The 12,981-nt window shown below is 35.4% G+C and overlaps 1 protein-coding gene across 1 annotated transcript in view; it reads right to left on the bottom strand.

Annotated features, from left to right (window-relative positions):
- Positions 1–12,521, bottom strand: part of TENM3 (teneurin transmembrane protein 3) — a 692,061-nt gene extending 679,540 nt beyond the window's left edge. The window contains exons 1-2 of the mRNA XM_053975063.1: positions 12,444–12,521; positions 11,057–11,148 (exon numbers count right to left, since the gene is read on the bottom strand). The gene's annotated coding sequence lies outside the window, so the exon portion shown is untranslated. The remainder of the gene's footprint in view (positions 1–11,056; positions 11,149–12,443) is intronic.
- Positions 12,522–12,981: the final 460 nt, after the last annotated feature.

The raw sequence follows: 12,981 nt of genomic DNA, 5'->3' as shown, positions 1-12,981 counted from the left end.
TTACAGACAACTTTAATATAGTTGGACCTATCAAATGCTTTCTTTGCAGAAGTCTCAATAAAGATGAATGAGTAGATCCTCCAAATACACTGATGAATGTGAAATACAATGAAAACAACCAGTAAATATTGTTTATAATAGCTAAATTATTGCATGTTTTTCATTCTGTAAGACATCTGAGGCTTTTAATTGACGGAGAGAGAATACTGGATTACATGCACTACAAGATGAAACTTCATGAATTCTTACTGAAAAATGCCTTAAAACCAGAATGATTTAGGGAATCAGTCTATGTAATTCCGAAGTTCTCTTTTGATGTGGATCAAGCATTTGCTGACAGGTTGTAACACATATTCTTCAGTCTACAGGCATAAGGGAACTGTTAACCTTAGCAACTGGACTCCAACAACCAAAGAATAACCATCCTAAAAAACATCCTGGGAATGAAGCCATTTGTGTCAAGATTGATCAGAAAGAAGGGAGTGTCATTGTTCTCAAATGTTCTCAAGGGAGAACATTTGCTGTAAGAGGAAGACTGCTATATAAACAAGGATAGGGCTTTTAGAGAGAAGAATAAGTTAAAAGTTCCTCATTTAAAAAAGGTATCTTCTTTAGTCAAAGGTCAGGCCATGGAAGTGCAAGACAAATAATGACTGAGGTGTTTACAAAGGAAAGACTAGACATGCTCCAGAAATTTTTTGTAAGTCAACAGAAGTAACATGAAAAGAAGGCATGAAAATGTAGCTAAAATTTGCATAAACACAGTAGAATACCTCAGAAAATGATTTTTTTTTTCTAAGTCTTTTATGCTTCCTATTCCAGTATTATTAAGAGTTAATAAAGGAATCCTAGGTCTACTGATTGAGAATACTTGTAATATAAACTATTCTGTGGCTCCCAACATGCAGGACTGTCCAGCTGGAATATCGAAATTTCAGCCTTGTCCACAGAGAATTAATTCTACTTCATGGGTTCCAGGTAGACTTAGACATGTACATAAGCATTTAGAAGTTCTGTTGTGCTAAAAAGAGTCAACTTTGTTCAAGCTACAACTGTTTATTTTCAATTTTACTGTCAACTTTGTTCAGATGGACAGATCAAAGTATTATTTGTTTTGCACGTCAGTGAGTGACATTTATAGTCAGCAGTTTTCCTCACAGACATTTTCAGGCTAAAGAGGTTGCGTGTTTTTGGGAGAAGGCAAGTACCTCTTGCAAATCACAGGTAGAAAGACCTTATAAGAAAGTCCAGCTTAGTCCCTGTAACTCTGCTGGACATCTGTGATAGCTGTATTGTCACAAAACGATCCGTGCTCCAGGAGAAGAAAGCTATTTCATATGAAAACATTGAGATGTAACAGCAGAAATGATTCTAAGATTTACAAACTTCCTAGACTTTAGCATTCTAAACCTGGGGATAAATAACAGCTTGCATAAACCTGCTAATATTAACAGTGTGTCTATTACTAGTTCATATCCTTCAAGTTTTTCTTAGCACATCTGTCTTTTCATATAGATTAGACACGACAAGGGCTGTAATTTAGGTAGATATTTGGGGTTTATCGATTTAGAAAATCGTAACATTTGAATAATAATTAATGAAGTTGTAGTGAAAAGACCTATTGTCTACATTAGTATCTCAGTATTTTCTTGCACTTCACCTACTCTGCAAAATACAGGTTTATATTGTAAAAGAAGCAACAATAGCAAATAAGTCAGAAATTGTCACACACTACCACATTGTCTGGAAAGAATGAGGAAGTGAAGATGTTAAATATTTTTTGATCCCTCTCTCACATCTTACCTAAAGGATCATTGAAATCCATAAGCTGTTTCTAATTAGTTTCTAATGACCTGAGAGCTCTGCAAGTTTAGCATCTTCTATATCTCATTTGATTTCCCTTTTGGACTAAAATGATATCAAGAGGCCTAAAATGAAGATAAACCACACCTCCATGATCCCTCTGGTTATTGGACCAGAGACATAAATACAGGAAGGTCTAAGGGTAAAGACCATCATCATCAGTAGTTTTATAATCTTTATTAACAAAAAAATACAGGAGTGATTGTATAACCATAGAGTCTATTGATTTACTCTTTACAAAATTCAGAGTCAAGTCCAGACGGCTCTTTACCCTCTTCAAAAGGATTGCAAAAATGTTGAATCTTTCCTGGAAGATTCAGTAATTAATCTGCTACACTATAAAAAAGAAAAGTATGTCAGCAGAAATCTGTCTCAAGTGTGTTGAGGAAAAAAAAAAATTGATAAAGGACCAGATTCACATTTTTTGTTCATTGATTACTATTTGGTATCCTGATAAACTTAGCAGTTTAGGAAGTGATCGAAGTAATTATGAAATTGGTACTGACTTTGGAAAATGCATAAAATCCTCCAAGGTTTCAAAGTTAATTAGCTAAATATTAGAGTAATCAAAGTGCTGAATTTTTAGATTTTTAATTTGATAGTAATATTTGTGAATATTGTGGTTATATACCTGTTTCCTATTTGCAAATAAACAAACAGCGGGTAATGTTAGTCCTTAGTATTCCTTAGTGCAACATTTTTTATTTGCTTTTTCAAATTTGGACTCATTATAGCTATATAATTGGTTATATATCATTCTAAGAACTCATTCAGTTGTAAAACATTTCCACATATTTTAACTTAGAACTGCCTCAAGGTGATGAAATAGACACGATAGAAAATTTCAGGGTTGTAAAGCAAGGCAGAAAGTCTTTGAAGAGCTGTTGAATCTATAAATCTCACAAACACACTAAAATATGCCTTAAAAAAGTGACCAAATTTGTCATTTAAAAGGAAAAAATACTGGCAATATTACATGCCATGACTGAGATGGTAAAGTCACCATGATTAAAATGGAGTAATTCACTTTGAACTAACTCTAGTTGACTCCTCTAACGTGCCTGAGGATTTTCTGTGGCAAGCCCAGAGGAAATCTTTTGTGCTTCAGTAAGCAATAAGCCTTGCAAATCATTATTCTTTCAAAGACTAACATAGGAGATACCAGTAATATTTGGGCTTTTTCTTGAGCCCCTAGGTGTCCAAGGTACTAATTCAATACATAAACCTTTAAGGTTAGGTTTCTATTATATGATTTACACTATTTGCCCTTCTTAAAGCATAACTAGGAGTGTCTCATTGGAAAAAAAAACCAAAACAAAACAGAAGTAGCATTGTTCAATAATCCATCAAATATAAGAAATAAAACAAAAATTCTCTAAGCAATTCACACAGTGTGTAATCCACTAAAACAGTGTTATCAATAAAATCTCCATCTAAACTGTATTTTATGTTTTTTCAAAGGCATTGCCCACACATTATTACATATTTTTGTTTTGTTTTGTTTTCTGGAAATACCAGGCAATCTGTTACAACCAGCTGTTTTGTAATCCTTCAGTGGCAGAACTGTAGTGGGATTAAGAAACTCTTGTGATTCTTGTACTTCTTGCTCTGCAGTGATAAACATGCAACTCCATCACAAGCATACAGACGCCTGCATATCTTGCTGTGCACACTGCAAACAGCAGCCCAATAGTCCATTGCTCCTTCTAGGGAAATAACTGCTTTTTGAATTCATCTTGCATCATAATTTTACAGGTTAGTTACTGCCACATCTTCCATTTCTATAATTTTAAAAATTTGATTTTTTCAGCTTTCTGTGAAATGAATTCCAGCCTGCAAGTTATAAAGAGCAAATAGGTAAAAAACCTTAAAAACTTGGCATAGCCTAAACTTTGACTATACCAGATCGCCAAAGCCCAGGTTTAGTTATGTCACTTATGTGGAAGTATAAGAAATAAATGAAAATACATATTATGCCCAGTGAAGTTGTGGATGCCTCATCCTGGGAAGTGTTCAAGACCAGGCTTGATGGGGCTTTGAGCAACCCAGTCTAGAGGAGGGTGTCCCTGCCCACAGCAGGGGGTAGGAACTAGATGATCCTTCAGATCCCTTTGAACCCAAGCTATGGTTCTAACTCTGCCTTTGGTGTATGGAACCCAAATAGCAACATCGTCTCATATACAACTCACGGATGAAATAGCATTAGATTTCCAGGAGGCTATCCACTCACAACAGGGACTGAGTGAGACCTATATTTACAGATTTATCCTATTCAAACATACCGGGCTTCTAGAAGCAACTTATCAGTCAAAGATAGTACTCCATTTAAAGCTGCTGCAACATTAATGTTGCAGCTTGTCTCCATTTTTCAGCTAAATAGAGGTTTTCTTTTTCACATCACATAAAGTCCTCAACCAGCTCAGGCCTTCTAATAAATTGCTCACTCTGTTACAGTATATCTTCTATTATGCCGCTTGTTACTTTAGTAAGACAGGAAATTAAAGCAATAAAACATTTTCAAAATGATAGGGCACACTCAGGCAGTCATTTTTCTTATGTTCCAGTATTATTCTTCAAAAGACCTTTTATGATACTAATATTAAATTCTTTGAAGTTCGAAGAATCTGTTGAAAGTGTTGAATTTCTAAGATATAATGCTCAAATACTGCATCTACTCATGCATTTATTAAAACTGGGAATGTGGGATGGAATTAAAAAAAACACAAAATACAATACAGCTAAATAATATATGACTTGATACATTTTAGATTCACATTAGAGAGTACAATGTGTGGAAATTTGATTTAATGCTAAGGAAAATCTATTTTGCTTTTGTCTCACCTTACGTGGCCAAATGCACACCAGATGTGGTCATTCATATAAAAGGTTGGTAACTGCACACTGAAGCACAGAAAACCAGACAAATACTATAATGGTCACTTATTCAGTGTGCTCACATTAAGGAAATTGAATCAAGCTTATGAAACTATGCATTCTTTATTAACCCCATAGAAGAAGGTCACATTGACTGCTCTTCTAATGGAATGCACACTAAAAAGATTGAAAGACATCATGTGAAAGAAAAGCCCAGAAAATGCTAAGTCTCCTGATGAAACATTTCCAAAATGAAATCAATAAAATTTTTGAAGTATTTATCTCATTGTTAAGAACTAAATGCATTTAATTACATATATCTGAAGGGGGAAAAATGGGAAAAAGAGGAAAGGGAAGAGGAAAAAAGGAAAACAAAAATGAAAGAAAGAAAATGAAGTAGACAGAAAGAAAAAAAAGGAGAAAAAAAAAACTAAGCTAAGCTACCAAAGATTATACACAGTGTCTGATACGTATTACAGATTGGACTCAATGGACTCAATGATCTTAGAATTCTTTTCCAAGCTAAATAATTCTAAGATTCTGTACACACAATGCTGGTGTTCAAATAGGAACCTTAAAAGAAGAGTGAATATTCACTATATAGATCATGATTTCTCTGTGATTTAAAGTTCTATGTTAATTTTCCATTTCACTGTAGCTATGAATTACTTTTCCAGTTTCATTTGATCTGTTTTATAGAGAATTTAAACAACCTTTGGTGCCAGTTCTAATTTAGTACATGGACACTTTCATTTAGCAGTATGTAACAAAAGACTGTTTGAAGGTCCAATGTTGCCATTCTGATTGAAATTTACTGGTTCAAATTAAAAATAGGTCTTCTACTTCTATACAGTAAAGCAATGGAAAGGAAGTGTAAATACAAAAGGTAAAAACTAAAGGCTATTTTCTCAATTCCATCTAGTTCTGCAACATCCACTTTTTCCTTATTTATGAAATGATTTCATTTTTTTTAATGTATGTTTGGCTAGTAATTTAGTGGGCTAAATCTAAGATAAAACCACTCAATAACTCATGTTTCCTTTCTTGTTTTTGACATATTTCTTCTCTGTTGGAATTCCAAAGCAATCAACTACCTGGGGATATATACTTCTTCAGAGATCTTTTCTCCACTATATCAATTAACTCAAAAGCAATTTTGGATACCTTCCAATGTACTACCACCATCTGGTCTCCCTTAAGCTTCACAAGCTGGAGTAGACTTGAATTGGTCTGAATGATGGTAATTTTCTAAATTATTAACAAATTAGGCATGTTCCTAAGCTGTTTCCTTTCTTTGATTTGTTAAGAAATTTGCTAGTGACCTAAAGAATCCTTGGGAATATTTTTAAACATTTAAAAGAAGTCTCCGAGACTGCATGGGGATCACTTGACTCACTGCAATGTGATACTCTTAAGAGCATGTCTCTTACAATTGTGATGGAGGAAACTGTGAAAAATGCATTTCAGCTTCCACCTAATCTGTGAATCTACCTGTAATTTTTATGTAGAACAAGCTCATGAAGCAAAAGGTCAACTCATTAGTCTCCTTCAATATAGAAGTGAGAAATGGCTGGGCAACATGAGAGGCCCAAAGAAGTTGATGGTACTTCAAGACTTAGTAATGTGGACACATCCATTAAAGAATTTTTTCAGAATTACAGAGTGGTCCATCCCCAAAATTAGTACAATTATAGCTTTTTTTTTTTTTTTTTCTTTCAATCAAGACAGGATCTTTTTTTCCTTTGTTTAGGTTTTATAGCATGTGGTAGTAGCACTTGATAGGTACAGAAATGTGACTAAAATGTGGCATGTGATTCATGTTTTTCTTTCTCTGCTCAGGAGAACAAGTCATCTCAACACATAAGCCCTTCTGTATTTATGCAGGGGGAGGAAAGAAGAAAAGTAGAAGTCTTTTTACTTTATTCTATATTCCATTAAGATATTTTTGTTTAAGATGGCAAGGAAATGTTGCATGCCACACACTGACCTTGTGTACTTCCCTGCCTGTTCCCAGATGACTCTAGGTTGTTGTCCTTTACCTTTTATTCCTTATTTTTGCCTCTTCCTACTGTCATGTATAATAGATTAGGAATCTCTTCATAATTACCAATCCCTCAAGGCCAGTGTGTCTTCTACCACCAGATCTGAAAACTGCACTTTAATTATGCATTCAAATTTGGAAAAAACAACTGTGACAATAACATCACCAGTAAAATTATGGCATAAAAGAGCTATGGGAAAAATTTGTTCTGCCACAGTTTGGGCTCTAAATTCTAACAACTTCAGCATATACTCTTTTACAAGTATGCTCCCAGCACTGGAGATTTTGTTAGTAAGAGGGAAGACTGCTATAGGGAATTATTGGAAACCCTTTAGCTTGGAAACCCAATAGACTCATTGCTAGAAGGCATAGAACTTCTATGGATTCTGTCATTGGCCAGAAGCATTATGGCTTGGTACTGGGGAAACAAAAAGTTTTCTTGAAGCCTATCTTCCTAAAATGTGGTATGATCATTGACTATTACATAAAACTTGAGTTTTAAAATACAGTACTGTGCATGAGTACAGGTGTGCAGATATGCATGTATAAAAACATGCATTTGGGGGGGGGGGGGTGTGTATACATGCAGATGGTCATACTTACTACTATCACAGGTTATGAAAAATTATATTTTAGGGGTGTTCTTTTATGGTAGGTTTTTTGACAATTCCTTATAAGAACTGAGCACTGAAGAAGTTATCCATTGCTAAACAGGAAAATGTACTAAATAGAAGACTGATTTGTAAATGTTATTACGTACCACATACCCTGAAAAGATAAATGAAATATGAACCCAAAGTAGGATTTGTGTTCAATGTCCAAAAATAAGATGGACTGGGAAAAAGAATCTCTGAAAAACTGAACAAAGAAAAAGAGAATGTAAACCATTAGAAAAAAATTAAATATGAGCTATGCCCCTCGTTTTGCTGGGATAATATGAAAGCAGTGAGGTTTCCAGCTTAGAGAAAAATGGCTGTGAGCAAGAGGATTCTTGGTTCTAATCTCCAGCGAGCCAACCTCAGGCAAGCCATTCAGTTTTTCTTTGCTTCAGTCAATTCAGCTTTAAACCACAAAAAGCAGGTCCTCAGTGAAGCCAGATTCTGCAACTACACCAAGCTATCTCTCGGGCAAATAGGGAAAAAAAAAGTGTAAGAAGCAAACTACATAAAGAAGGGGGGAAAAGTGTTCTTAATAGTTTGCAAGAGGTTGAACAGAGGCCACATACATCACCATGCTGACATGAAACATTTCCTAACAGAATTTGAGATGTCATGCTAAAGCTGGTACATTTGCTATTGAGATTTCTCAATTTAAGATACTGTACTCTGCATAAAATATTTACTGTACTTTGACAATAATGTACCATCAAGAATTAGGACACTTCCAGAGTTAAAATATTGGAAAAATACATTAGTAACTTAAGACGTTAGAATTTTTAAAATACAGGGATTTCTTCTCACATAAAGTGAATCAATAATTCAGTTGTTCAGCACATTCCCCTCTGCCTCCAAACATTTTACTAGAAAGATGAATATGAGAATAAAATCGACAGCTTTAGGGTGTGATACACAAATAAAAGATAATGAAAACTAGAATTAAATTCATGTGCTGCATTTGTTTTCTCTGCATGCTTAATAGAGTCTCCCATTGTTAAGGACTCTGTAAGTAATCATAGATTTCTTATTTAGTCTACTGGAAGAAAAAAATGAGGTACTATGAGGATTAAAATGACACAAATTATAAAATAGATAAAATATACATGCATGGGCTACTCAGTTGGTATTTTTTCTGCCAGCATGTAAAAAAATTGCAGATGCAGTAAATATTTGAGAAATCATTCTCTTTACAGCATTATGCATGGACTTGTCATTTTTCACCACTGAGCTTTGTTGATTTATATCAAATACCTAATTTAAATATAAAAGGGATGGTTACATTTATAGCACACTTGAGTATTTAGGAATACCTACTGATATTGCAGCACTTCTTTTTTTATTCATATAAAAGTAATCCGTACAAATAACTAGAAGCAATGATAATCAGCAGAAGAAACAATGGCCATTTTTTGCTTTTCTAACACATTTCATTACAAACTAAATCAACAGAGTAGCCAGTGTACTACACAATATTCATTCCAAACATATACTGCAATTGTCCTAATGAAGAAACTATTAGGTGAGACTATTCTATGATATCATTACTTTGGCACACATAATCATCCCTGTGTTTCCTCTAACTTGAAAAGACATCCTTGCACTCAGCACACTTGTGCTGCAGTTTACTTAATGAAAATGTATTAAAAGGTAGTTTTTGTCACACATTGCAAATAAAATTTTGAACTGCCGTATTGACAGTGAAGAATGAGATTAATCTACTGCCTTACAATACTGATAGGACACCCTTGCAGTAGGGGTCCAAGCATTCCTCATGCTTTGGATTATCTCTTATCTGTTGGAAGATCACTGTAGGTCTGTCATGCAAACTGCACATTTTTTCCTCCCAAGCAGAGTAGTGAGGAAAACAAAAAAATAGCTGTCCTATGACACTGTAGTGGGGCAACAGGTTTGGAAGGAAAGGGCATGAAGAACTGAAGTGTGGATGGAACAGTTACTCTCCCACCAGCATGGTTCTATGGGAATATATATGTTGACAACTGGCATAGACTTTTATCACTGACAGCGAAGTGAATGAACCAGAGAAGTAGCTGTCATCTAAAAGAAAAATAAATACACTAAAAATATGTGTCATTTGGTATGCCTAGAAGTATGCTAGCAAAAGTAAGAACTTGAATAACTTAATTCAGGACCCACTAACAGGTCAAACAGAATCTCTGGCTCTACTCTTTAATCTGTAAACAGATACAAGAAGAAACTTCATCCATTTCTTCATGTTGGGTCACTATGGGATTTTGAGAAAGGTGTGGAGCCCAGTATCCTGAGGACCAAAATTGCCTACTCACAACAGACAGGAAGAAAACCAGTTCCGCAGCTGGAAATCAAAAAATGGCATGCCTGCTAGAGATTCTCTGGCCCTTCAGCAAGTCCCAAATCAGTGATCCCCAAAGAAACCTAAATTATTTGAAAAAAGTTTGCAAGAGTTTAATCCCAGGGTTTAATCCTGCATGACAAGAAAACTTCATGCTAAAAATTTGAAAATGCTTAATTAATTCTGTATAAATGATTCCATCACCTCTTCTCTAAGATTCAATATTGTACATAATTTAGAATTCAATTTTTGACATTTTATTCCTTTTTTTTTTCTATTTTAAATGCAGAGCTATACTAAATCAGAATCATATGAAACAAGAAGTGTTTCTGAAATCTGTCTTAACAGATTTGGTTCCAGTCGATCCACAGTCCTACTCCAGGTTTAAAGACTAATCATTTTCACACACAGTGCTGTATCAAGTCATAGTTTTGGGAGTAATACATACCTCAAGTTATACTTTCAGGAAGCACTAAAAAATACCTTGATTTGAGATGCCATCTCAAATCATAATCTCAAATCATCACACCTTGATTTGTTGTAGTCCTACTGCTGCCCCAAAAATATAACATAAAAGTATTCTGGAAAGCGTATACTATAATTAGAAGATATTTCAGTAATAAAAATGTCTAAAATATGAATAATTTTTTTTGTAAGTGACACAACACAAAAGAAAGGTAACTTTCTTTCCCCCTCCTTCTCATTTTAAACTTAGGGCAAACCAGAATAGAATTACTGGTGAGGATGAAGGAATATGCTCATGTCTGCTAAAGATGCCACATGCTGACATCTGGAACTGCTTAATTATCTTCCATTCTGGATAGGAATAAAGGATATTTTCTATTTCTAAATCAAATCTGTTCAGACATGCCACATGCACTTGTTCTCATCAAGGATTAAGTGCATGACAAGCTTGAACTTTTAACACCAAATACTTCTGGGATACAGGAGAGTAAAAAAAGGTCACAACACTTCTGTAAAACTGAAATATGTAAATTTTTCACAACATTGTCACTCAGAATTGATTCTCCTTATTTTTTTCAACTTTTCCAAAGTAATCCACCGTTGGTCTAAGATTAAGAATGAGAAATAACAAATTGAACATGCATTTCCTCGCCTTGGAAGTCAAAATGGGTGAAAATAAGCCTTGGAATACAGTAGTTCATGTTACCTTCCCTTGTGAGTTGTTGTTCAAACTACAGTGCAATAGTGTCTAATTTGAATTCAGAGGCAACAGCCAGACATCATCCAAGAACAAAATGGCATGTTTCAGAAAAATAAAAGGCTAGCTACCTGCTTTTCTAGCTCCTTGCAGAAGCTGGATGCACCACTGCGAGCAGGTAGGGGTTCTTTTTGTCAGATGAATGACAATGGTGACCAAGAGGCTAGGGGTAAAAGAGCACAAATAAATTTATTGATACCTCAGGAGTTTGCCTCTATGGAAAATTAATCAAATTTCCCATTTATTCTATTTTCTTTGATGCTTTTTTCAAGTATGATACCAACTGTTAAATAGTAAAAAAACATATAGCTGGATAAACATTTGAAACAAAATGAATGAATATTTAAAAAATTCAGTAATAATAAAAGCCCACATTAAAAAAAAGAAAAAAACAACAAAAAAAATCCCAAACCAAACAGCAAACAAATAAACAAACAGCAAAACCAAAATCTCAAACTTTCAGGAATTCTTGGCTTGATCCAGAGCACTCTATTTCCCCTATGCCCCTATATTACCTAGCTGTAGATTACCACACAATGGTTCATCATTATGATTCTCATTTTGAAAACAACTTTTTCTCCACTTTCCTTTTTTAAGTTTTCTATCTCCACAGAAAAAAAGAAGTGGAAATATGGGTGTGAGCATTTAATTAGCTCATCCTTTCCTATTGAATAATATGGTCACTACAACTTTTAGACTGTGTTGATAAATGAAATAAAACAGTCATTTAATTCCAAGGCACATGCAGTAGTTCTAACTTTTAACTTTTCCAAAGAGTTCTAACTCTACAACAATGGACTCTAACTAACTACTAATCCTGTAATTGTACAGCAAATTCAGTGCTAACCTAATAGGGTGATTAATTTGCATTCTGCATTTGAACCAAAAAAAAAAAAAGAAAAAATAACTTTGCAAGATCACAAATGACTGATGAATTGGTAGAATAATAGAACTAAGTCTGTGCATTATGTGTGGGGGTGCCAGAGATATAAAGCTCAGTGGACGTTGGACTGAAACATGCTATGATTTTTGGTAATTTTTTACTGAATTCATTTAACTATGGCTATCAAACTTTCTACCAGAAATCAACTAGCAATATTTTATGGACTTTTTCTCAGACACATGTGCCCATTCCCTACTTCTTCAGAGGTGAAAGACTTTCTTTCCCCAACCTGCAGCCATCTTTAACATGAATCCCCTACTGCATGCACTCATAATAAACTTCTACTTTTCTCCGTTTAGTGTCACTTAGTGAACACTTTTTGCACTGCCATTAAGATCGTCCATGACCAGGGTGGCGGGAGCAGGGCCTGCTCCTCCAGAGCTGCCCCACAGTTCCCCTGCCTGAGGCCAGGATTGCCAAAATACAGCTGGCATCAGTTCCCTGTCTGGACATCCATCCATGCCTGTTTGCCACACGTGCAGCCCAGGAGCCCAAAGGGAAAATCCTGTCCTTACCTCCCTGCAGTTTCCTGCGTGTTCTGAGGATGGCAGGGTGGGAAGGCAGGGCCTGGGTACCCCTGGGGCCCTCCCCAGAGCAGTGCCACGTGTGTGCCCTCTGGGCAGGGAAGGGCCCGTCCTGCAGAGACCCTGCTTCTGGTCTCATCTGTAATCTGCATGTTTTAATAAAACACATCCTGAGAGAACAGAAGCTTCCAGGAATCCCTTTTTTGCGCCCACTGTAAAAAAAGTGGGTGGGCATTGGGATTATTCCATTTCAGAGCTGTCATGACTCATGGTTTCAACCTGGCATATGCATGTTCTGCAATACTTTTTAAATCTTAACAACTCTTGTTTACGGAGGCACTGCTGAATGTCTGTCTTTGACCATGGTTTCTAAGACTGCTAAAGGGCAGAGTACCACTCATTGTCTTTCTTCTCCTTTGCATTTGGATTCAAGTAGTGCAAGGCATGTGCGATTACATCATGAATGACAGATAAAAATCATCAGCTTCCATCTTCCCAGTGTTTTTCATCCTCGTGTTGCTATAGCAAG

The sequence above is a fragment of the Vidua macroura genome, chromosome 4, assembly GCF_024509145.1.
Source record: "Vidua macroura isolate BioBank_ID:100142 chromosome 4, ASM2450914v1, whole genome shotgun sequence".
Classification (NCBI taxonomy): domain Eukaryota; kingdom Metazoa; phylum Chordata; class Aves; order Passeriformes; family Viduidae; genus Vidua; species Vidua macroura.
The sequence above is the reverse complement of the archived record's forward strand: the minus strand, read 5'-3'. Positions and strand labels throughout refer to the sequence as shown.